This window comes from Hyperolius riggenbachi, chromosome 6 (genome assembly GCF_040937935.1).
Source record: "Hyperolius riggenbachi isolate aHypRig1 chromosome 6, aHypRig1.pri, whole genome shotgun sequence".
NCBI lineage: Eukaryota > Metazoa > Chordata > Amphibia > Anura > Hyperoliidae > Hyperolius > Hyperolius riggenbachi.
This window is the reverse complement of record NC_090651.1, coordinates 88,319,268-88,345,299: the sequence shown is the minus strand read 5'-3', so window position 1 is coordinate 88,345,299 and position 26,032 is coordinate 88,319,268. Positions and strand designations below refer to the sequence as shown.

At 42.5% G+C, this 26,032-nt stretch overlaps 1 protein-coding gene across 2 annotated transcripts in view; it reads left to right on the top strand.

Annotated features, from left to right (window-relative positions):
- ASTN1 (astrotactin 1) overlaps positions 1–26,032 on the top strand; it is an 842,387-nt gene that overhangs the window by 29,578 nt on the left and 786,777 nt on the right. The gene's annotated exons all lie outside the window — the stretch shown is intronic.

Genomic DNA, 26,032 nt, shown 5'->3' with positions numbered 1-26,032 from the left:
GCTCTGAAAAACTGCACTTCAGAGCGGTTTGCCAGGCGTTTTTTGTTACTGTAGCTGTGCAGTAACAGCTTTACTGTAACAATACATGAAATCTACTACACCAAAAACGCTTCACAAAACCGCAAAATGCTAGCTGAAACGCTACAGAAAAAGAAGAAAAAGAGTTTCAAAATCTGCTAGCATTTTGCGGATCTGCTAGCGGTTTTTGGTGTGCACCAGGCCTAACAGAGTAAGCTCAAAAGGCTCCATCTTCCACAGCAGCAGCTGCTGTGTGAAAACCATGATATCTCCAGGTTCATTCAGGGGATAAAGAGATGAAAAAATAACGAATGGCCACACCCCCTTTCTTCCCTGGTGAATTGTGATTTGGAGAAAAACTAACTACTAACTATCACTTATTTATCTCATACTTATCTCACATTTATCTCTTGCATTTCTCTCTGTCCATATTTTCCCCTATACTTTTGGAGAATTGCTATTTGGAGATATCATAGGAGGTAAATTACCTCCCAAGAGATAAATAGGTTGGTAACCTCTGGTGAATTGACGCCATTGTGATAAATATGGGGACACTGGATGCGGCAGTTAAACGACCCTGGATGCTAGATGTAACGTCCATCATCATCTCAAACAATTGGGAAAATCGGGATCAGAACGCCACATTCCCGCACACGCCAGTAAAAGCCCCCATTCACTTGAATGGGAGTGTATAATGACGTCTCGGACGCCAGCGGTAAACGCGGGGCAAACGTCCATGTGAACCAGCCCTTACACAAATTGCTTTTCACTGAAGCTCTCACCCTCTCTTCAGACAATCAGATATTCAGATAAGGAATGTATCTCCTGAGAGCTGATAATGGAGTCGAAAGGTGGCCATACACTTATAGATTTACAGCAGATTCGACCATCAGATAGATTTCTGTCAGATGCCTGTCAAGTCCAATCTGACAGGAATCTATCTGATATGTACCACACACTAGGAAAAGATATCCAATAGATTTCAGAGTGAAATCTATTGGAAATCGATCTAAATGCATTATTGAACCATTAGATTAGATCTCTGGGCCATCTATCGAACAGGATGGAAGACTGCAGCAGATCGACCTAGATCTTCCATCCTGTCAGATAGATCAAATCGATCAAAATCGATCAAAATCTGCCGCAAATCGATCTAATGGGGAATTTGACAGAATCAATTTCTGATTGATTGATCGATTCTATAGAATCGATTGATCGATGGATGGCTGAAATCGACCAGTGTATGGGCCACTTAAGGCTAGTCAAAGACTTTTCAACCTGTGTCTAATATCTTATTTGGTTGTTCACATGCAGGCATTACAATAATGCTGAGAGAGCAGACAGACTTTTTTTCTATGGACCCTGCCTCTGCTCTGCATCATGCTGTGTACATTTGCCAGATGCCACTCTCTATTTGTGGCTGCCTGAAGCCTGTTGCATGTTGCTGCATACAAGAACCGTCCCTGTCAGCATTACCACTGCCCGATAGTAGAACATTGGTAACAGCTACTAGCAGCTATCTCTGGCTCTCAAATTAGCACGCCACCCATTTTACATGTACACGTGTTGAGGGTACCATGATGCTAGTCCAAACATAGCTTCAAATAAAGATTTATTAGACCTAAACATTTCCCAACTTTATAAAGTGGAAGCAACTTGCAGTGTAAGGATCTGACTTCACTGGGGTTCTCAGCAGAGGTGGGTTGTTGCAGCTTCACTGTACTAACATTTTTTTTGTGTGAAAACTTCTTTTTTTTTTTAAGTACATCACTAACATTAAAATCTATGAAAACAGAGTTCAAGATCAGCCTTTCCCTGGTGTTTAAAGAGGAGCCATGGAACAATTGCAGCAGCCCTTTGCTAATGAATGGCCCTTAATCACACTCCGACACCAATCAGCTGCCTTGTTTTCATCCACTGTGGTTACTCAGAAGCTTTGTGTGCCTCTGAATGGCCAGCATAAAAAGGCGCTGATTAATTAATCAGTGCTGCCTGAGGGAAGTAAGGGGGAGGAGTTGCTGTAGTGGTTCTGATTGCTGCAGTCCTGTAAGTGGACAGCATTATATATCATTAAACCTCCTGAAAGCTGCAATGTTTATTTTTTTTTTTCATTTTTTTTTAAATATCCTGCATTCTACTTTAAAGTGACCCAGATCGGGAAAATCAGTGCCATGTGTGCCAACTTCTGGGTGGCCTTAAGTTGCGCAAAGTGCGTCACCAAAAGGAGTTGAAAAAACAAAATGGATTTTATAATAAATAAATTGACAGGTTCTTCTGAAAGTGATGGCGGAGTTGAACAAGCAATCTCGGGTAGAAATGTTCCAGAGATGTTTCTTGTAAGATAGACAGGCATGGACCCTGAGAGCCAAACACATAGGTTGCAAGTATTGTTTTGCAAGCCCTCTACAAGACAAGAAAACATTTTCATGACATTTTTACTTGAAAAGCAAGCAACGTCTTGATATATGCTTGGCCACAGAGGTGCAATCGAGGATGTGCACCGCCGGGCCAGTGATTGCACAGTAGTGCGCGACCTGGCTGATTTGGCATACTTACAGGGGCTTTCACACCAGAACGGAGGGGGTCTAAGGTGAAAAGGGGGAGCAGTGGGCATGAGGACTTCTGCCCATATATGCCTGGAGCCCCCATTCGTGCACCACAGAAATCAGCCTTCATATGACTCTGCATCACGGTGGGGCGACAGGGTTATATGCAAAGAGCCTCTCCCCGGCTAGTGACATACTCCCTGCTGGGCAGGAAGTACGTCACTGGGATTCCAGTTGGTCCATGCATGCGCTCCGCATCGCACCGCGCTTCCATCGTTACATTGTGTGAACTCCATAGACCTGCATGGAGGAAGCGGGAAGAGTAATGAGGGGTGACGCAGCACGCAAGTGACCTTAAACTCGATTTAGATTTAAGTTGTCACAGCCCAGAAGTGGTTAATTGGCTCCCACCCTCTCAAAAAAGGGCACTTGAATGTGGTGCGGAAAATAACAGGACAGCTAGTGTCATTCGTTGCACTTTGTAAAGTGCTGTAGAAAACATGTTAGCGCTACATAAGTGGGAAGTAATAATAATAATCTAGGACTTACAAGCTGGAAGTTGCCAGAAAGCCTTTCAGTGTCTGTTCGAGGGAGGAGTTGGCATTTTATTTGGAGGACATAATGTCTAAGTCTCAAAATATGGTTGTGTTATAAAGCAAAGAGACATTGTTCTGTCAGAGCTCGCAATGTATCATGTCTGGCCTGACACTTCGCTCTCTGCTTTTTCAAGGCATTTCATAAAACAGAAGCTTCACGTTCATGTATGTGTGTAGCCCACAGGTATTCTTGGCCTACATTTTCCTGGACTTGACATCACCACATGTCTTGGAAAATTAAGGCCCGGCTAACACTAATACAAAATAGTACACAGCTGCAAAATGGCAGATGTTTTCCGAAAGTCAAGGCGTGGAAATGAAATGTGTTTTCCTGTTATACCTGATAAGGATCCAAATCAGTTCAAAAAAGGTTAAAGGACCACAATCACAGAAAAATCAAACCTCCGTAGTTACTTGAATGCTGAATGTTATTACTGTTATTTTCTTTTTTTTTATTAAAATTTAGGGTTTCGACAAAAGAAAAAAAAACAACGTTTACAGCAATGACAAAAACAGCATGAAACACAAAGCTGAATGGAATATTAGTTATTTTCAACATTGAGGGGTCAGCCAAGGTCATAACTTTTGGTCTATTTTATTGGCCAAAAATGAGTGTGTTCCCTGCCTGCCTGCATTGCCAATTAATGTTGGAGAGGAGAGCGCTGAAGGGTGAGAGAGGGGGGGGGGGGGGGCACAAAAATGGCCCTTGGGGGGCACAAAGCCCCCCCCCCCCCCCCCCCCCATGGCTGCATCCCTTGCCGCCCATCTCCTCCCCCGTGGCATATCTTTTAAAGACCTGATCATTTTTCATTTCCATTCAACTCAGTTGAATCTTTGAAGTGAACACAGCTTTGCTGGTTTGTCACAGAATTTGCAAGCTTTACTAAATCACCGTCACAAGATAAAGGTCATTGGTGCTGGCATTGTATTTTATTGCAGATCACAGTGGGATTGTTGTGTTAAACTAGAGCAAAAGTGGAAATATTGCCCGTTTCAAGCAGCTGAGATTTTTTCTCCTCATTTTTAAATAAAGGACATTTTTTCCGAACTTAAAAATAGATTTTGGCTACATTCACAGTGGCCATTGTGTTGCGTTCCCAGTGACGGCAGGTACACCACGGATCAGGAGACCGGTGCCACACATGATGCTCACATAGCGTCGGGTGCTATTTAGAGTCAATGAAAATGATGCTTCACTCTTACTGCTAATGCAAGTGTTTAGCGGTAATGCTCTGCATGCAGTGCATTATACGATGCTACAACCTGTTATGCAGTGCAGTAAGTTCTTGTGTCACTCACTATTGCTGACACAGCCTACTATTGTTCACAGGAAGCGTCATTTCAGATATCACTTTATAAACAACTGCCAGTGCAGTTTGGATAGTTGTGCTTGTGCAACTGTGGGGAAGCACAGCTTTAACGTTAACCATACTCTGTACAGTTTTTATGCCGCATTAGACATTTGATTAGTCAGAAGTTCTGATGAATCATAAATTGAGGTGGATTTAAATATTAAAATATTTGCAATTATTATCCATACTAAGGGCTAAAAATTGGCCGAAAGATTGATCCACAATGTTAGTCTTTAGGGCTGGTGCTGGGAATTTGAGCATACCATGGTGCCGCCATACGCCATAATGGGAATTACAGCCATAGTCGTGCTCACTCAGTCAGTAATTTGGGCTTCGTTAAAAGATGGAGCCCAAATTATGATAAAACAGTGTAATCCAGCTGCCAGCAATAGCAGCCGAGATACGTCTTACCCCGGAGTCTACGGCAGCCTGGAGGGGGAATAGTAATTAATGCCGCTGGCACCCAAATTTTCCAGAGCCTTAATTATATGTGCACCTAGTTCACACGAGCTTCCAGGAAGCCGCATCATCTGAAAAACTTTGATCGACTGTGGCGTTCGCGCAAATGATGGTAAATACACTGAGATTAATGCTCCCATTTATTTCAATGTGAGCAATGGTTGATCCCGCCGGTAAACGACATTCCCAAATGCCAGCAGTTTACCCATATCAACAATTCCAATTCTGTCAAAAATAAAATAAATAAATATATATATACACTAGTGACCTTAGCCCATTTAAAAACGGGTTAGGTCTGTCACCACTCCTCTGTGCGCGTCGCATGCGTACAAGCTCGCCACACGCACACGCCTGCCTCCTCTGGCCCCGTCCTCCCTCAGAGTTTATTCCTTTACATGCGCAGTAGCGCAAAACATGGGACACACACACAGGAAGTGAGGGATGGATGCAGAAACACAGGGCTATTATTATATAGGATATATACAGTATATATATATATATATATATATATATATATATATATATATATATATATATATATATACATACATACATACAATTATAATAAATATCTATTAAACCAAAATTTAAGTGGTCATTGAATAGTGTACGGCCAGCATAAAGCAAATTTGAAGTGAAAATAAACTTATGAAATGATGAATTGTATGTGTAGTACAGTTAAGAAGTAGAACAGTAGTAGCAAAGAAATCAGTTTCATATTGTTTTCCAGTTCAAAAAACTTCAGTTGTTATCTATGCAAAAGAGCTTCTCTGAGCTATTCAAACAACTAGGGTCAATACAGTCCTGTTGTTTGAAGCACTGAAACAGCCAAGGCACAGTTAGAAACAGCTTGAGATAAGGTTTCACTGCAGAAAAGTTCAAAGGGACATTATTTCTGCTTTGTTTTATAGCTTAAAAGACAGTGCAGTTTTAAAACTGCAACTGTGACAGTATGGTGCAATGTTAAAAAAAAATCTATCCATCTATCTATATCTGAAATGTCCTATTTATTATCCGTATTACACATACAATTAATTAATTAATTAAAAAAAATTGCTCCTGGATTGCTTTAAGACAGATTTCTAAATATGGCATATATATATATATATATATATATATATATATATATATATATATATATATATATATATATATATATATATATACATATATATATATGCTTTAAGCTACATGGCTGCTTTTAGAATTTATAATATACAATTATGAGTTTAGTTGGGCTTCACATATTGAGGCAGACTGTGCTAGCAGCTGAGCAAAAGGGTTATTTCCACAGTGCGTCAGCTAGTCAAAGAATAATCCTCCACCCTTATCCATATCTGTAGTCGGTCTAATGAAGACCACAGATTCTAGACAATGGCTCTGCACTGCCACAGCATAAAGATGTCACTCTCACAGACACATCACGCTCCCCTCGTATAACAATCCTCTCTCACTGTGCAACATCTGTCCTTCATTCAAATGCCTCAGAACAGAGAAAGAGCAACAAAGAGAACAAGGTTTGATATGTTGTTTTTCTCCTCAGAGCACATTTTTGGATACGCCTGCAGTGAAACCCTTAGAGGAAAGCCAAATCTAAATTGCAAGCACAATGACATTTAAAAATAAATGTAAACGTTTAGGGACTAAAACTTTGTCCAGCTATATGAGATCAGTTCCACAAAGAGGTATGGTGCGATCTCTCTCATGGTGGCCAACTGGCCATACAAGGTACAATTTTTTCATCCAATCTTACCATTTCAATGTAATATAAGGGAACTGCCTAAATTATCCTTTCAGTATATTCACTTAATTTACCCTTATACTACATAGAAATGGTAAGATTGGATGAAAAAATTGTACCATGTATGGCCATCAGGTGTTTATGAAGATCCTTTTATTGGTTCATTGAGCAGATTAGTGGCCAAGTTTATGGATCGAGAAGCAGAATTAAAGTGACACTGAAGCGAAATATAACTTATAATATAATGAATTGTATGTGTAGTATGTGAGGGTACAGACTGGTGTTGTATTTCATTTTCTGGATGAACTCGATGGGCATATGTCTTTTTTCAACCAAAATAACTATGTAGCTAGAAAGAATCTTATATTTTTATTTTCAGTTATATAGATTTTTTTTGTATAACATTGCATCATTCTCTAATATTTGCAGTTTACTTACTACACTCTGCATTTTAAACTCGGAAACAGAGCTGAGCTAATCACCCTTTGAACTTTCCTGCAGTAAAATATTATCTGAAGTTGTCTTTTAGGGCTGGAACCCACAAGGGTGATTTTTTTTGAGCGTTTAGGGAGCGTTTGAAAATGCTAGCATTTTGTAAAAACGCTCAGCTAATGTAAATGGTTGGGGCAACTTCCACTGGAGCGATTGCGATTAAAAAAATCACAAACGCAGGACATGCAGCATTTTGGGAGCACTAGCGCTTCAATGTTAAGTATGTAATCGCTGGCGTAATCGCTCATCAAAACCTGCACTGAGTGATTTTGCAAGCATTTGAAGTTACTGCACACTGTAACAAAATTAAAATTCATTGAAAGGACCAATCAGATTTTAAAATGCTAATCGCTAATCGCTACACAACCAGTGGCAAATTGATACACTTTTTAAAAGCGATCCCTAAAACGCTCATGAAATCGCTTACAAACTGCTCATACAAAACTCTAGCGATTGTGATTAGTGATAGTGTTTTGTAGTGGGTTCCAGGCCTCACTGTTTCTTTGATATATAAGTGCTTCAGAAAATAGCACTGCTCTCTGACTAAATTAGCTCAGAGAAGCTCTTTTGCATAGAAAACAACTGAAATTTCCTAACTCTTCCTGTACTGGAAACAATATGAGACTCATATCTCTGCTACTAATGCTCTATTCCTTAGCTGTACTACACATACAATTCATTATATCATAAGTTTATTTTCACTTCAGATTCCCTTTAACTACTTGCCGACCGCGCACTCATAACGCGCGTCGGCAAAGTGGTAGCTGCAGGACCAGCGACGCAGATCTGCGTTGCCGGCTGCAGGCTAATTAATCAGGAAGCAGCCGCTCGCGTGAGCGGCTGCTTCCTGTCAATTCACGGCGGGGGGCTCCGTGAATAGCCTGCGGGCCGCCGATTGCGGCTCGCAGGCTAAATGTAAACACAAGCGGAAATAATCCGCTTTGTTTACATTTTTACAACGCTGCTAACAGTAGCAGCGTTGTACCAGATCAGCGATCCCCGGCCAATCAGCGGCCGGGGATCGCTGTCACATGACAGGAAGGAGCCTGTTAGAGGCTGCACAGGACAGATCCGTTCCTGTGCAGCCTCCGATATCCGGGGCAGGGAGGGAGGAGAGGGAGAGGGGGAATCCTGTGGTGGAGGGGGCTTTGAGGTGCCCCCCCCCGCCAGCCACACGCAGGCAGGAGCGATCAGACCCCCCCAGCACATCATCCCCCTAGTGGGGAAAAAAGGGGGACGATCTGGTCGCTCTGCCTGTTGTTTGATCTGTGCTGGGGGCTATAGAGCCCACCCAGCACAGATCTTCTAAAATAGTGCTGGTCCTTAAAGAGAATCTGTATTGTTAAAATCGCACAAAAGTAAACATATCAGTGCGCTGGGGGACATCTCCTATTACCCTCTGTCACAATTTCGCCGCTCCCCGCTGCATTAAAAGTGGTTAAAAACAGTTTTAAAAAGTTTGTTTATAAACAAACAAAATGGCCACCAAAACAGGAAGTAGGTTGATGTTCAGTATGTCCACACATAGAAAATACATCCATACACAAGCAGGCTGTATACAGCCTTCCTTTTGAATCTCAAGAGATCATTTGTGTGTTTCTTTCCCCATGTTCTCATGCACTGAAGTTTCAGGCTGCTCTTTTCTTCCTGCAAACAGCTTTGCCCTTGTCTGTAATTTCTCAGTATGTGAAAGCCCAGCCAGCTCAGAGGACGATTTATCCAGCTTGTAAAAGATAAGAGAGCAGAGAGAAGCTGCACTAATCTAAATATCACACAGGCAGTGTGCAGAGAGGGGCCTGAAAAGGGGAGTTCATAGCAGAACCACAACACTGAAGAACTTGGCAGCCTTCCAGACACAGGCCGACAAGTCTGACAGGGGAAAGATACATTGATTTATTACAGAGACTGTGATAGCAGAAAGTGCTGCAGTAAGCCAGAACACATTAGAATAGCTTTTGGAACTTGTAGGATGATAAAAAACAGGATGCAATTTTTGTTACGGAGTCTCTTTAAGGGGGGGGGGGGGGTAAAGGCTGGGTCCTCAAGTGGTTAAAGTTAAACAAAGAAAGCTCTTGGAATGGAGAAAAGTCGCTATAATACCTATTTTTGAAGTCCATGTTTGTTCCGGTAAAGCGGATCCGGTCTCCACTTCACCGTATCTGGATGGCTTGGTCCACACTGGCAAACGGATCCATAAAAACGGATCTGATCACCGATCAATCGGATACATTTTCACTCCATACTAGAGAGGAGTGTAAGGTGTGTGCTTTTGACCAGTTTCACCTGACTTATATACTGGCTGCCTCAAGTCTATTGACTAATTTAAACTGACTCTCGTCTAATTAAAATGACAAAGCGTTTGCATACTGCATTCGCCTACCAGATTATGCAGGATCTAAGGCTACCTCCCTGCTATTCCTGCAGGAGTTGGCCCACGCACATACTTGCATCTCAACAGGGGCACCGCGTGTAGGCCTCCTTGTGCCCCCAAGAAAAGAGGGGCAGCGCCAACACCCCCACAAAGCATCCACTGCCCGGGAGCGCCACGGCTGCCTCTCTGGGGGGGGGGAGCAAGAACACGTGGACGGTGCACCCCCCAGACATGGCCTACACCTAAGGAGAATCATACATGTGCCCCCCCCCCCAAAGATAGATGCACTACTGTTTCATAATTTACTTACCTGTAGTGCATATGCGCATCCTGGGAGCGAACACACAGACAATGGGGCGATGGGGGGAGCGCAGACAAACCCCCCGTGCAACACTACTGCCGGGGGACCCATTCCCCCCCACAACACCCCCAAGACAAAGAACACATAACAATGCATACTGGAGAGGAGTGAAAGGTGTGTGCTTCTGACCAGTTTCACCTGACTTATATACTGGCTGCCTCAAGTCTATTGACTAATTTAAACTGACTCTCGTCTAATTAAAATGGCAAAGCGTTTGCATACTGCATTCGCCTACCAGATTATGCAGGATCTAAGGCAACCTCCCTGCTATTCCTGCAGGAGTTGGCCCACGCAAATACTTGCATCTCCGTTGTCACTCCGTTCTGCTGAGAGGGCAGGTGAGGAAGGGTTTAAGCAGTCTGTAAAAATAGGTGCTGCAGCGAAGATGCATAGGTGCGTAGGCAACAGATGTCAATGGTTCCATAGGTTAACACTGAATCCATTTGCATCTGTTCCGTTTGTACAGTATCCATTCTGTTCCATTCCACTTACAGTCCACTTTTTACGCTAATGTGAAGTGGGCCTTATGGGTATTTTATACAGATTCCTTCTTCGTGGATCTCACTACAAGCTTTCCAAGTCTGTCAGACTTCAGGGAGGAACTGCAAAAAAAAAGGGCCAAACATGATAAATTACACATCAAAGATGCCTTAAAATTTAAACAACATTTGAGTAGTAGTGAATGATTAGAGAATAATTCTCCCAGCATGCAGATTTCCACTGGCCCAGGAAGAGAAAGTATTGAGTCTATCAAAGCCTGCTTATTCATTAACCAGCAACTGGAGGCTTTGATTGGTCGAGTTAAACTTCCTCCCTGGTTCAGTGGAGACTTCCTTATTAGGAGAATTTTGCCTAGCTGGCTAGCATGCACTGTTGCTTTGCAAAGCCCTTTAAAAAAAATAAATGGTTTGAAAATGTTTTTCGTGCTTTACACAAAGCCAAACTGATCAACTTCTGTCCTTTCTCCAATTTTATACAGCATTTTGAAAAACATAAGCCTACATCGATTTGTCTCATGGTTGATGTTTACCCCTTCCTGAGCAGCATTTTTATAAATGTTCCCAAATTATTGTATTTTTCTTCGGCAGACCATCCCCACAGCAGATTTTTATTATAGTAATTCCTTTGTGAATACTTATCTCATTGCGATAAGAACTTCCAGCTGTGCTTTTAATTCGGAGCTGGCTTAAGTGTCTCGGATATTTTTAGCCCTCACTTCGTTAACAGCTCACGTTCTAAACATATTCCATAGTGATGGACATGGATGGAGAGGGATCCGTGCCGCTGATCTCCTGCAATTATCAGACCGTTCGGATAATGCCAGTGCTTGTCATCTGCAGCACTCGTCAACAATCAAAGGCCCATCGCTAAAAAGCAGTGGTGCTTCTGTGAGAAATGTCTTGTTCATCTCTCCGCCTTTCACTTATGTAGGTTTGTTTACTAAGGTTGAAGAAGGCTCCTGAGCATAAGAGAACAGCAAACATGGACTGGATTTATTTTTTTTAGAATGCGTTGATATTAGGAGATAGTCACCATGTCTCTAAGACGTAAACAGTGAAGGGAGAATTTTAAAACGGTAGTAGAATATCAGTAAATGTACAGATATTCTACAACTTAATTGATATAGAGAAATATCAGCAATATTTGGCGATATTTCACTATGACCTAACCTTACCCTACTCTCACACAGACCTTTACCCGTGCCCGCTATTGGTAGCCGCATTTCACATTTTTGTTGAGCAACATTGAGCTGCCCTGTCTCTAAGAACCTTTAAAGGGACTAAAAACAACAAAACCTGGAGCCTCTAAATGTTGAATACCAATTAGGTGGACTTTGGATAGATGAACTGGAGGTGTAAAGATGCGTACACATGTTATATTTCTGTCACCCGTAGAATGAGGACTTTACCCCACATGTGACAGTTCAATATCCAATGCTGTACAAACTTAGGCTAGCACAAGACAAGACACAGAACATTTATATCGTGCTATCCGGAAGCAGGAGATTTGGGCGCATGAGACAAGTGGACAAAAAGGGCGCCCCATTCACTCCTATTATAAATATCGTTTACCGGGCGCCGAACAGGGAAAAAAAGGCGCCGGAGATTTTTAAGGATTTAAAACTATGTTTGTGATGATTTAACTTTACAAAATGAGCCTGTGACGAATAACGTTTATAAAGATACTAAATTACTATTTCTAAAACATTTCTAAAACATTATTATTCGCCCAAAAAAATGAATTACATTTTTTTATTTACATTTTTTATTTATTAATGTCTGTAAAACATTATTATCCATAGGGGGTCTTAGGTTTAGGCACCAACAGGGGGGTCTTAGGTTTAGGCACCAACAGGGGGGTCTTAGGTTTAGGCACCAACAGGGGGGTCTTAGGTTTAGGCATCAACTGGGGGGTCTTAGGTTTAGGCACCAACAGGGGGGTCTTAGGTTTAGGCACCAACAGGGGGGTCTTAGGTTTAGGCACCAACAGGGGGGTCTTAGGTTTAGGCACCAACAGGGGGGTCTTAGGTTTAGGCACCAACTGGGGGGTCTTAGGTTTAGGCACCAACAGGGGGGGGTCTTAGGTTTAGGCACCAACAGGGGGTCTTAGGTTTAGGCACCAACTGGGGGGTCTTAGGTTTAGGCACCAACAGGGGGGTCTTAGGTTTAGGCACCAACAGGGGGTCTAGGGGTTAGGGATAGGTACAGGGAGGGTATTAACAAACGTAAATATAAGTTTCAGTTTACAAATATGGAAGATTAACGTTTTAAGAATTGCCGATCTCATACACATTATTTAGTGATTTATAAATTCTTAAAACACTATTTCTAAACGAAATTCTACACAATATTTCAACAAACGATAATACTGTTTATCGTTTACACCACGCGCCCTTTTTTCCCGACGCCCTTTTTTGATGTACGCCATTTATATCGTGCTTTTCTCCTTTGACACTCAAAGTGATTCAGGGCTGCAGCCAGTTAGGGAGCGCTCCATGGGCAACCACGATCATTAGGAAGCCTTGCCCAAAGATTCCTGGTTAAAGGCTCGAACCCTACATCAAAGGCAATAGCCTTAACCAGTACGCTACCCAGCTGACCCTGTACTGAGAGATGTTTGGACTAGCATTAGTGAGGTGGTTAAGAAGGTCTTTAAACAAGTGGAAACTGTATTAAAAGTGCCATACTGCTTAAAGTTTCCTATAAGATGTGATGTGATAGAAATAAAAAAGATGATCTCCAGTTTGCTAGGTGCAAATTCTTTGTGTGTTATTCAGCATTGTTCTCTTTTTCCCGTGGAACATCAGTACCTTATATCTCAGTTTCATGCATATTTAATAAAGACTGTACTTTGTTGCTGTGTAGGTCGTAGTGTGATATTCTTTGCAGGTTATGGGAGAACATAAATGTGTTTTTGCTTCTCAGATTTTTTTTCATTCCTACTGTAGAAAAAAGCAGATACATGTTCTGTTTTCTTATATAATATCTTTCATCTAGCATGGCCTTGCTTTTATGTAAGGACAGCAAACGTGGTCATGCATCAATCAATCGATTTTGGAAGATCTCAGAGGCAAAACGCAGGAGCCACTTCTAGTGTAGTGATGATTGACAAATTAATCAACCTACCTACCTAAAGGCCACTATACCTACCTACAGGCCTCAATACCTACCTACCTACCTAACTACCCACCTACCTACCTAAAGGCCCCCTATATGTACCTACCTACCTAAAGGCACCTATACCTGCCTACCTACATACCTACCTATACTTAAGACCCTATACCCTGCTACCTATACTGAAGGTCCCTTTACCTACCTACCTACCTACCTACCTAAAGGCCCCTATACCTACCTACCTACATACCTGCCTATACTTAAGGCCCTATACCCTGCTACCTATACTGAAGGTCCCTTTACCTACCTACCTACCTATACTGAAGGCACATGTACCTTACTACCTATACTGAAGGCCCCTATACCTAGCTACCCACCTATACTGAAGGCACATATACCCTGCTACCTATACTGAAGGCCCCTATACCTAGTTACCTACCAATACTGAAAGCACATGTACTGTGCTACCTATACTGAAGGCCCCTATACCTTGCTACCGATACTGAAGGCACATGTACCTTGCTACTGATACTGAAGGCCTCTATACCCTGCTATCTACCTATACTGAAGGCACATATACCCTGCTACCTATACTGAAGGCCCCTATACCTAGTTACCTACCAATACTGAAAGCACATGTACCGTGCTACCTATACTGAAGGCCCCTATACCTTTCTACCTATACTGAAGGCACAAGTACCTTGCTACCGATACTGAAGACACATGTACCTTACTACCGATACTGAAGGCACATGTACCTTGCTACCGATACTGAAGGCCTCTATACCCTGCTACCTATACTGAAGACCCATATACCCTGCTACCTATACTGAAGACCTATATACCCTGCTACCTATACTGAAGGCCCATATACCCTGCTACCTATACTGATGGCCCATATACCCTGCTACCTATACTGAAGGCCCATATACCCTGCTACCTATACTGAAGGCCCATATACCCTGCTACCTATACTGAAGGCCCATATACCCTGCTACCTATACTGAAGGCCCATATACCCTGCTACCTATACTGAAGGCCCATATACCTTGCTACCTATACTGCAGGCCCATATACCCTGCTACCTATACTAAAGGCCCATATACCCTGCTACCAACACTGAAGGCCCATATACCCTGCTACCTATACTGAAGGCCCATATACCCTGCTACCTATACTGAAGGCCCGCATACCTTGCTACCTATACTACAGGCCCCTATACCTTGCTACCTATACTGAAAGCTACCAATATTGAAGGCACCCATACCTAGCTAGCTATACTGAAGGCACCTTTACCTCGCTACATATGCCTGGGTACCTATACTGCGGGCAACTATACCACGGATCGCACAATTCTTATGTGCAGGATTCGTTAGATTCGGGATTCGAAAGGTTCGAGATATTCGAGAACCTTTTTAGATTCGGATCCGGATTCGAAGAAATTGTGGATTCGTCCCATCCCTAGTTTGCATCAAGAATGATAAGAGGTGCAGATCAACAGGTTTTGCTGGACTACTGATGCTTGTCATGTTTCTCCTGTGTTCTTCAGCCAAAGTAAAATCCATCCAAATACATGGTTTCACACTTTTACAAATAGGATGGTGATGTGGCATTCTGTTATCAAAGCAAATGTGATGGCAGATTCTGTTCGAAAGGAAGAGGTCCTGGCTTCTATTGGCCTGTACGCATACTCACTAAATAAATGATCATTTTGGTGGACAGTTTTAGGATTCCTGTAAAGACATGTTGCTTGACTGCTGCCGAGTTGCCTGTTCACTTCTTAAGGGGCGGGGGTAGGGGGTGAAAAAAATTAGAGGCTCCTTGCTGTGGAGACAGCAATAGGTTCAAATGTTGGTCAATTATCAGTGAGTGCACCCAATAGAACAATAATATTGTTATGAGACACCGGTACTGATGGTAGGTTCAGTTGTCTTAGGTAATGAAAATGCATTGTCTGTATGTAGGTTAAACCGTGGAACTAAACTGAACTTCCTCTCTGCTCTCAACAGATTAGCCACAGCATGATAACCTTGGGGGAAAAACAATCTTCATTACAATTTATAGAAATCCTAAAAAAACTGAAGTTTAAACGTGGTTTCACATTCCTGGCAGCACTAAAAATGTTTAAGCCTCAGTGTTTACTTATGATCAGAGAGCTCCTCATAGCTCTGATTCTTGCTGATAAAATATCTGATTGGATACTTTGATCTGGCTAACCAAACATAGAACACACAGCACTGAATTTCTTAAGAAACTACATGTGGAATACAGGCTTTTCATTGTGTGCTGTGCAAGAGTTTGGTCACATGACCAGTTGAGCAGCCAGTCACGGAAAACATTTAGGAAAGTTTTGTCTCAGCCATTGGAAAGTCATTTTCATAAATGCATGACAGATAAATGATCAAACACCTACTAATATCTGGGGGCCGCCTGCTTGTATAAAGCGTAGAAGCTCATCTATGGTGTGACATAAAACTGTGCAGTGCAGGCCTTGTTTATTTGCCTGAGGAAGTGGAATGTTTACTTCAAGGGCGCCAAACTCCGTTTTACATCTCTACTGCACTTTTTTAAACAGGTTCTTATGAGTTTTTCCTTCTCTTTCAGCCCCCTCCTGCACTGAGCATGTGGCATAATACAGGAATAACCGCTTTCATGAACGACGCACAATTTATTGCAAATATTTTTGCTGTATGGCTAGCCTCGGGTTGCGTTTCCATCAGTCCCGCTATAATGATAAGAGGATGTTATTTTCATTTTCAGAGTAGCCAGCCGTCTTACCGACTTCATATTTGGCTTGTTTCCTCTGCAAGACATTTGAATGAATCCTTCAGGGGAAGGACTCCTCGCATTACCATACACTTGTCTATCTTATTATTGGTAGCTCCTTTTAGCCGCCAAGCTGGTTTCGCTTTTTTGCCTTTAATCACCTCTTTGTTTTTGCAGACCATGGTGTCTTGCCTTTTATTGTTTAGCTCCGTATGGGTAAAGCTGATGCTGTGTTTGTGCGCGCTCCCTGTGCACTGCTCGCTTGTCCTTCCGCACTTGTGACATTTATGCAGGTACATTACATCTTGAGTGCTCTTTAATGAGCCACTTACTTCTCTAATTCGCGCTATTATCTTTATTGGCTCTTAGCACCTCCCCTTTGTAATATAAAAAGAATTTTGGATAATATGTTATGGATCTCATTGCAGAAATGCGTTTTATTTGAAGCATTCTCAGATTACTGTTCTAGGGCACGTCCAGCCGTATATTCAGACACAGGAAAGTCAATGTCAAGTTTTTAACAGGCGTGCTATAAAAGTGAACAAATTAAAGGAGAATACTTGTCACGACAAAAATTAAAAATTCTGGTTGTGTCTGAGTATTATAGGAGGGTTTGCTATAACCTAGGCTGTGCGGAAAAACATATTACTAAAGGACAACTCAAGTCAGAGGCATATGGAGGCTGCCATATTTATTTAATATTAAGCAATACTAGTTGCCTGGCTATCCAACTGATCCTCTGGCCTCTAATACTTTTAGCCAAAGACCCTGAACAAGCATATGCAGATCAAGTGTTTCTGACATTGTCAGATCTGACAAGATCCGCTGCATGCCTGTTTCTGGTACTACCGCAGCTGAATAGATCAGCAGGGCTGCCAAGCAATTGGTATTGTTTAAAAGCAAATAAATATGGCTGCCTCCATATTTGTTTCACTTCAGCTGTCCTTTAAGAAAATATGGAATTAGGCAATGATGGCTACAATTCTGGGACATGCTTATGAACTAGACAGAAGGTGACTCCCAGATCAGGCACAAGAGTCAATACAAAATTCTGGGACATGAACCAGTCAAAGGTTGACTCCCAACAAACACTCCAGGTCACCTCAAACTGATTGCAAGAATCCCTGTATCTAATAGTCTTTAACCAGTTCAAGCCATGGGTTGAAGTGAACAAATGCAAATGACCTATGGTGCACAAATAGGATTGTTATAAATGTCCATATTGCAGGAAGTGGTTAAAACCATAGGTTAGGCTGTGTACACATTCTAGATGGTTTTCGGCCAAGGGGGGCAGCCGGCGCTGCCTCTCCTGAGAATCTAGTGTGAGTATGGTAATCCGATGCATTGCTAAGGGTTGCGGAGTGCTGAAGCATCTTAGTCAAGCATAGGCTGAGTCCATTGCTCTCTTCCTTACCTCTTTTGCTCCTTCATGTGCTGTCACTCCTCCCTGCTCAATGTGCATGTATACCTTTAATAACATGAAATTACAACAACATGTTTAAGCACTACACTATTACTACTATTGTAAAATAGAAGATAGTGGAGCTTCTATTGCCACTCTGGGCGGGAGCAAGCTGCCATTTGTAGTTCTCTATTTTGGCAACGTGTACTTGAGTTGTTGTTTTTTTTAAAGAATATCCTGCTGAGGTAAAATTAGATTGGTCCATTTTCAAGCTGCATAAATTTGCATACAAAATTTGCATAACTCTGCATCTTTATTTGCATCTTATTGATCATGCATATTTTCCATGACATTTTTTTCTGCACTGTGATCAATAGCCAAGTAAAAATGGTGCTGGATTGAGTGGCAGGAGGGGGGTGGCGCAGCGGCAGGGGGAGCGGGCATAGTAGTTAGGGCATAGTAGTTATAACTCACCTTCCTTCCACTGATCCTCCACAGCCTCAATCTCCTTCCTCTTTCGGTGTCCGTTGCGTTGGTTGCAGCCCCCCCCCTGTGATGATGTGACCGCATGTCATCACAGGGGTCGCTGTTATCAATGTGACAGATACCAGAAAAGGAAGGAGATAGAGGCTGCCCGGGATCGGCAGAAGGAAGGTGAATTATAACTACTTTGCCCGCTCCCCCCGCAGCTGCGGGGCACCTACCTATCTAACCTATACTGTGGGCACCTACCAATCTAATATACTGCGGGCACCTACCCATCTAATATACTGCGGGGCACCTACCTATCTAATATACTGCGGGGCACCTACCTATCTATCCTATACTGCAGGGACACCTATTTTTTACACCCTCTCCCTGGGTGCAATTTAGCCTAGAAACTGCCCTGATACGTGGCATCATTGGTTGCTATGAGGACATCCCATCATACATCTGTGACTGTGACAAATCACTTGTGGCCCACTAAGACGTCTGCTGTTTCTGTATGCACTTGTAAACAGACTCACACCAGTGAAATGGTTAAAGGAAAACTGAAGCCAGCTAAAAAGAAATAGTTAGAATAAATAGATAGATAGAGCACTTTGGAACTGCTAATCTTTAGAAGCACAAGTGCTTCAAAAGCCTTCTGAGGACTTCCGAAGGCCTGGGATTTCACTGGGGGGGGGGGGGGCAGTGGAGAACTGAGGGCACAGTGATAGGACCAGGAAGGCTCTATGGGGTCCAGAGACTTCCCTCTTCATCTGTGAATATTTAAAAAAAATTTCCAGCTTAGGCATCACATTTGCGTTAACAATTTGGTACCATGAGGACCCAGAAAAAGTACTACAATCAAGAACGTTAAAGAGACTCCGAGCTCTAAATGAAAACGAAATTGGTACTCACCTGGGGCTTTCTGCAGCCCAGTGTAGGGAGGTCCCACGGCGTCCATCTGGTTCTTCTCCCAGGGCCTGGCCAGAAATGGCTCCCTGGCGGCTCCCGGCGACACTGGGCCCGAGTGTCGGGCTCCTCTTCCTGAAACGTCAAGTCTGTCGTCACCACCGCTGTGATGACCCGAGGCGGCCGCCGTGGTGACGACAGACGTGATGTTTCAGGAAGAGGAGCACAACACTCGGGCCCAGTGTCGCTGGGAGCCGCCGGGGAGCCATTTCTGGCCAGGTCCTGGGAGAAGAGCCAGATGGATGCCGTGGGACCTCCCGACCTACACTGGGCTGCAGATAGCTCCAGGTGAGTACCAATTTCGTTTTTATTTAGAGCTCGGAGTCCCTTTAAGACTTGCAAACTTTCAATAGATGTAAATTACAGATTTGCTTGACTGCCCTGAACATCTGCACAATGTACTTTGCTGTCCCTGGATGGATCTTCCCATATGCTTTCAAAAGACTGGGAATTATATTTATTCTGGAAACTTTTATCCACAATCCGAACAACCTGAACATGCGTGCCTGTAGTTCCTTCTGCTACAACAGCATCTAAACTCCAACTACTATAATCAGAAGTACACAAAGCTTTATTTAGATCTAATAACATCTAACAAATGGCAGCTTTGGTGTAGTGGGTCTTACTATACAGTATCTATTTATAGTATTTTACACTAGTCCATATGTCCATTGCCTTCCTGTATACCCTAACAAGATGCAAACCCCCCAAGGAAAAAGACACTGCTCACATACCACACATCATGCTGGCCATTAGAAACATATGTATTTTGTGACTTATGTATTTAAAGGGAACCTAAAGTGGCAATAGAGTGGTCAATTTAACTTACCTGGGGTTTCTTCCAGCCCCCTGCAGTTTTCCTGGTCCCTCGCCATCATTCGTTGCTCGTCTTCCTTCAGCCGCTTTGCCCCTTTAAACGCTGCATGTGAGGCCCTGGGCCTTGCGCCTCCTGAATGCACTCCTTTGGCCAAGAGCGTTCTGCATTTGCGCAGTTTGAAAACAAAAAATAGCTACTGCACAAGCGCCGAATGCTCCAGGAAGTGGGAGCGCGATCAAGGTTGTGTGGCTCGGGCTGTGCATGTTCAATAGCCTGTGACTTGCCCAGTTGGCTAAAGGGAGAAGAGTGGAATAACAGCGAACGACCAGGAGAACTGCAGGGGGGCTGGTAGAAACCCCAAGTAAGTTAAACTGGCCAAAATAAATCCAATCTTACACAGTATCGGTTTGAAGACCAACAATTCTGGTACTGCAGCCAAACTCTGCTTTTTGTAAAGTTGTAACACAATTTAATAGGTAAAATAAATAACAAAATTGTATAACGCATTAATAATTAAAATGCTAATTGTTTATTGTCTATATATCAATCGAAAAACAGAGCTAACACTGCTCTCACAACCTAATAAGACAATAACAAGAAGAATTCAAATGCAATGGAATACATGTGTACATTTGTTAGGGCCTAGAAATCCATAGACATGATGCCAATTAACTGGTTCAAAAATATGCATGCAGCCTTTCTAAAAGTATCTGTAGGAACCCATGTGCACTTCATATGCATACCATGTACTGATACCAGACAGGACAGATGAGGTCAGAGAGGGCCCCTTAAGAGACTGACTGCATATATGCAATGGTATTAGTTGGGTCGCAGTATTATTTAATTGCGGTCACCCTTTCAAGAGGAAAGGTAAAAAAACATACAGTCCTTTTAATGGGTGATCCACTACATCCTAGTAACACTTGTTTTTTATAAAGTCCTTCTTTAATAGGTGTAAAGTGTGTCTGGTCGGCTCAGATGCTTTTTTTCTTACGTGTTCTGGCTTTAGTTGCTGACTTGGCTCTGGAAGTTTGCATGGGGGTTTATATAAGCAACTTTTTTCCTACACTATATGGTTTGGAACTAATGCTGCCTATAGCTGACCTTTACTTTATGCTGTGAATCATATGGATGCTGTTTCTTACTAGCATACTATTGTGCATTTGCTTCACACCATCTCTAACTTTGATTGTGTATTGGCTTTACTTTACTGGTTCTTACCTTGAATTTACTCTCTCTGGTATGGACTTGATGGATGCTGATATTTACTAGCATCCATGGCATATTATACATACCATTCTTCTTCTACTAAACAGTGCGGGGGCTATGATGAACTTTACCCTCTGTGTGCACTGTGACCTTTTTCTTCTGTGTGCACTGTGTCCTCTATTCTACTGTACATTCTTTCTACGAAATAGTGCGGGGGTTATGATGAACTTGACCCTCTGCGTATGGATTTGTATCAATAAAGTGGTGTCACGTTTTTGTACTGCAAGACTGTGTTACTAATTTTTTATAGTCCTCTTTATAAAAAAAACATTAGTTGGGTCGCGGCACCTAGTGGGTACAAACATGCCAGCAATGACTCAAATGCACCTATTAGGCAAGGCAGTCCATAACATGGATGATACCAAAGAGGACACAGTCAGCAAAATCCCCCGTGGTGCCTAACCCCCCCCCCCCCCCCCATTTCGCCAATGCTTAACCTGAGAGGCCCAAAGCACCCGCTATTTGAAGCCACAGTTTGCATAGCGCACATCCGGGGTTATGAGTTGGGTGTGTTCCATAACTGTAGATGGCCGGGCATGTGGGCAGAGAAATAACAAAACGTAATGCATGTAAATAGTCTAGAAAATAATAAAGTTACCGTTTAACAGGGGTCAAAAAAGGTGCATAATTAGCAAGCCAAATATATTGCATTATTGATTTTGTGCTTGCTGTGAGGCAGCATACTGTAGGTCAGCAGAAGAACACTTTTACATGGCATATTAATAAAGCAAATTCTTTTCTAGCTGATATGTAGGGATGGAGGAACTAGTTTGCCGGCAAACAGTTTCTGGCGAATAATGACCATTCGCCGTTTGTTTTTTCGCAGTGAAAATTTGCATTCGACATTAAAGACAATGGCCACTAACTTTAGCAGTTAATAGCAAAGCTAGAATCACCTAGAATCACCAAATTTACAGAGTATGTTAAGACGAAAAGTAGGAACAAGAGGAAAAAAATTCAAAAAGACCTTGTTTTTTAGAAAAAGCAACGTTGAATACTTTAAAGAAAAAATGCTTTTAAAGTCATCAAAATGACATTCTGCAGCAGAATTCAGAATGTTATTGCTCTGGGGCAGGGCTGGGAATGGGATTGACGTGTGCAACGTTGGTTCGTCGGGGCAGGGATCAACGTGTGCGGCATTCGTTCATCGGATGTCAAGAGAGAATATCATTTCCGATCATTTCCGAAGATACTGCTGTAGACTTTTTTTGTGGTTGCGTCTTTATTTCATTTTAACTTTCTGTGAAAATGGGTAAGGGATACGTCAGTACCCCTATACTCATTTCAGCTAGGGAGAGGGCAGGTAGCTGGAGGTCCACTTCTTAAAGGGGACTCCCAGATGCCACCATGAACCCCCCTGGGCTTCAACAGCTCCCACCTCCTCCTGGGCACTGGAGGTGGGAAGAGCGCCTTGTCTATGGATTGAATAAGGACTCTGAGGAGAGGGAAGGCTTGACCACACCTCTCTTCCAGAACCCCCCTTGCCATGGACCATACAGGCTGGTATAGCTCAGTTATATATGGCCAAAGCACAGTTATATATTTTTTTTAGAAAAGTATGTTTGGCCCCTCTTCCAAAGCCTCTTTAACCCTTTGTCAACCAAGCAGGCTGGGATAGCCAGATTGCAGGGCTAGGGCCATGCGTAGATTTGAAAAGAACGCTCCTTGTCAGAGAGACTTTGCTAGATCCATCTTTCTTCATCACGAGGTGAGTAATCAGCAATAGAAGATCAGACAAGCCTGATATGGTTAGTTTCCCTCATTCCCACCCCACATTCCATTTGGTAATCAAGACAGAAATATTGATAGGTTACATAAACAAACCTAAACAGCAATTAGAAGCTATGGAGTATATTTTTTGACTTGGGCAGCAGATGCTGTGACTGCAACGCCATGTCTAATTCAGGCGGCATACATCAGACTATTTCAAGACAACCGACAATCATATCAGCACTACTTATTCATGTTTGCAATTTTAGCAAAGCACGGTCTATACTTGTGACCCTTTTGGCTCCGTACTTTGCATAAACCGTGGTCTGGTAGCAGAATGCGTTGACTAAATTTTAGAGCAAAGCTGATTGCTCCTTGATTTGTTCTGGGGGAATGATTTGTTGGATTGAGTGAAATATGCTGAAATCGCTATATCATTTCAGTGAACATCTGGTGGCAATAATTACTATATATGTGCGTTGTAATAACCTGTGCAGCTTGATGGAGCAAATCATGTCATTACGTCCCACACTGTCACAATCTTCACATCCTGAGTTATAGCTGGGAGAGGAGGATGACTTGACATCATGGGTTGTCAAGCACCGAGCACATGCGATACTGTTATAAGTGTCCTCTTATCACTGAAGAACGGGAGCCCTAATTAATCAAACTAGAGGAAGAAAAGACGCAAAGCTTCGCTCCAGGAAAAATATTATTTTTCTGTTGAAATGTGAATGTCATCTGCATTATAAAAAGAATGAGCTCAACCCCTAGGACTGCTCGGTGTTTGTACATAGAAATGCATCATGGAGTGCTGGAATTGCTTATCAGCAGCATTCCAATCAGCCTGGAGACCTCTGCTTTTTGTTTTTGTCTTTTTTTTTGGGGGGGGGGGGGGGGGGGGAATAGCTGAAAGAGGAACTATAATGCAAAATTGAACGTCATCCCAATCAGCAGCCGATATACGATTCCCAATGAAAAAACTTTACAGTTTCTTGAGCAGATCATCAGGGATGTCTGTGTGGCTGATATTGAGGTAAAATCCTTCCCCCAATGTGATGTCAGTGCCATGGCCATGACAGTTAACTGTCTGTGAGCCTTGTTGCATTGTGGGAGATAACAGCTGTCCCTTTTAGCCTATCACATTGTTAATAGGTGTGTTTATACTGTATTTCTTAGCTGTACTACACATAAAATTCATTATCTCATAAGTTTATTTTCGTTTTGGTTTGTATTTTTTATAACACATAGGAACATCTCTATAAAACATAAAGGATTCTGGGATACATAATTCTAGGATAGATAACAGGAATATGATCCATGAATATCTGTCGTAACTCAGACCTTACTAAGCTTGTGTACACAAAGATGGCTTCAGGATGATTGGTAGAGGAGACAGTACACAACTGGGCTTTGTTCTGTCATTTAGAAAATGAAATCTTTCTGCTACTGCTCCAGTGCTCTGGCCTTTTGCTAAGGCTCATGGGAGTTCTACTTTAGGCTCTGTTGTAGTTATAGACATTGACACAGAATATAAGGTAGCCCAAGGTCAGAGTTTTCTTGTTATGTCATTTAATTCGACTCTCTTCTTCACCTTTTGTAAATGGAGTTAGGAAATATTTTTGACTTGTCGGCGTCTTCCCATCAGGCACACATAATCCAGGTGATTACACTGGGATTTTCAACGATCTGTAGTTGACGTGAATAATCCGTCCTGCTTACTGAAGGGAGAAAGCCGTTGCTCATCTTTTTAACATTACAATGGGGTGGACACATTGAAATAAGTACTGTTTCATGGTAATGTGCTCAGAGCAGACACTTGTGGGATTTATCAAGTTTACAGTATAATAAAAGCATTCTGGTGGCAATGCATCTAATTGCCAAAGACAAGCTCTGCCAGTTTCCAGTTCAGTTTCTATGAATTATTATAGTTGTTTTTCTCTTTATTTTACCATTTTACAGTTCCAGTTGAAGTAGTCTGTTGAGAGAGAAGGCTGCTGTGGACTGAATAAATATGAAACGTGTTTATCAAAAAGCCCCTATCTTTTTATGGTATGCATAATGAACATTTGACAGTTGACTTTTTCACATACATTGGAAGACTTAACCCTTTAGCAACTTTATCTGGCTGCAGGGCCGAATTTTTCCTGCTGCTGGGGTAGTGTGCCTTTCTCACCCTGGCAGGCTAGAAGGGTATGGGGAGGCAGGGTAGAGTGGCAGCAGGGAGCTCTCATACATACCTGTCCGGACAGCTGGATCGGCTTCTTCTTCCTCCACTGTTGCGGCGATGTAATCCCGACATGTCTTCTTGGTTCTGATCACATGATATGACGTGATCGGGATCCAGGGGACCATGTCAGCTTTACAGCGCCACCTGATGGTGGAATAGGGATGATGAAAAAAATCTCTTCCATTTCTTCCATCACCCCTCTTCTATCACTGGTACTGGGATACACATGTGTTCCTTGGGGAGCAAGCCTTCTTTTCTTCTAGAATAAGATAGAGTAACACATACCTTCACCTCCCCTTGGGTGTGCAGAAGTGCCCATGTAGGTATTTCTGTTTACATACTACAGGTAGTAAAAAACAAGCAAAAAAAGCACCCTTACAGTATAAGTAGCTACAGTAAACTTACAGTATAGGTGCTCCCAGTATACCCAAGTGTAAGTGCCCACATTATAGATAGCCAGTTATAGGTGCCCCCAATATAGATAGCCAGTTATAGGTGCCGCCACTTAGGTAGCCAGTTATAGGTTCCCCCAGTATAGGTAGCCAGCTAAAATGGACCTGGGCGGGCCCCCTTCCATGCTCGGGCCCCCCTGCGCCTGCATCCCTTGCAGGGGCTATTGCTACGCCCCTGCATCCATGTATTTTTCATCAATGTGAATCTATTGTACACAATAACTAGATGCATCTAAATAGCCAAGTAAACAAATGTCACGCTGCCCTTAACTTGACACTTAACTAGACCATAATTAATCTTTTATTGTAGCAGGAGCCTGCCTTTCAGCATTCCTGTCCTCAACAAAAAATAATTTTCATAGTACATATCTTGACTAGCGTAATTCCTAATATCAGGAA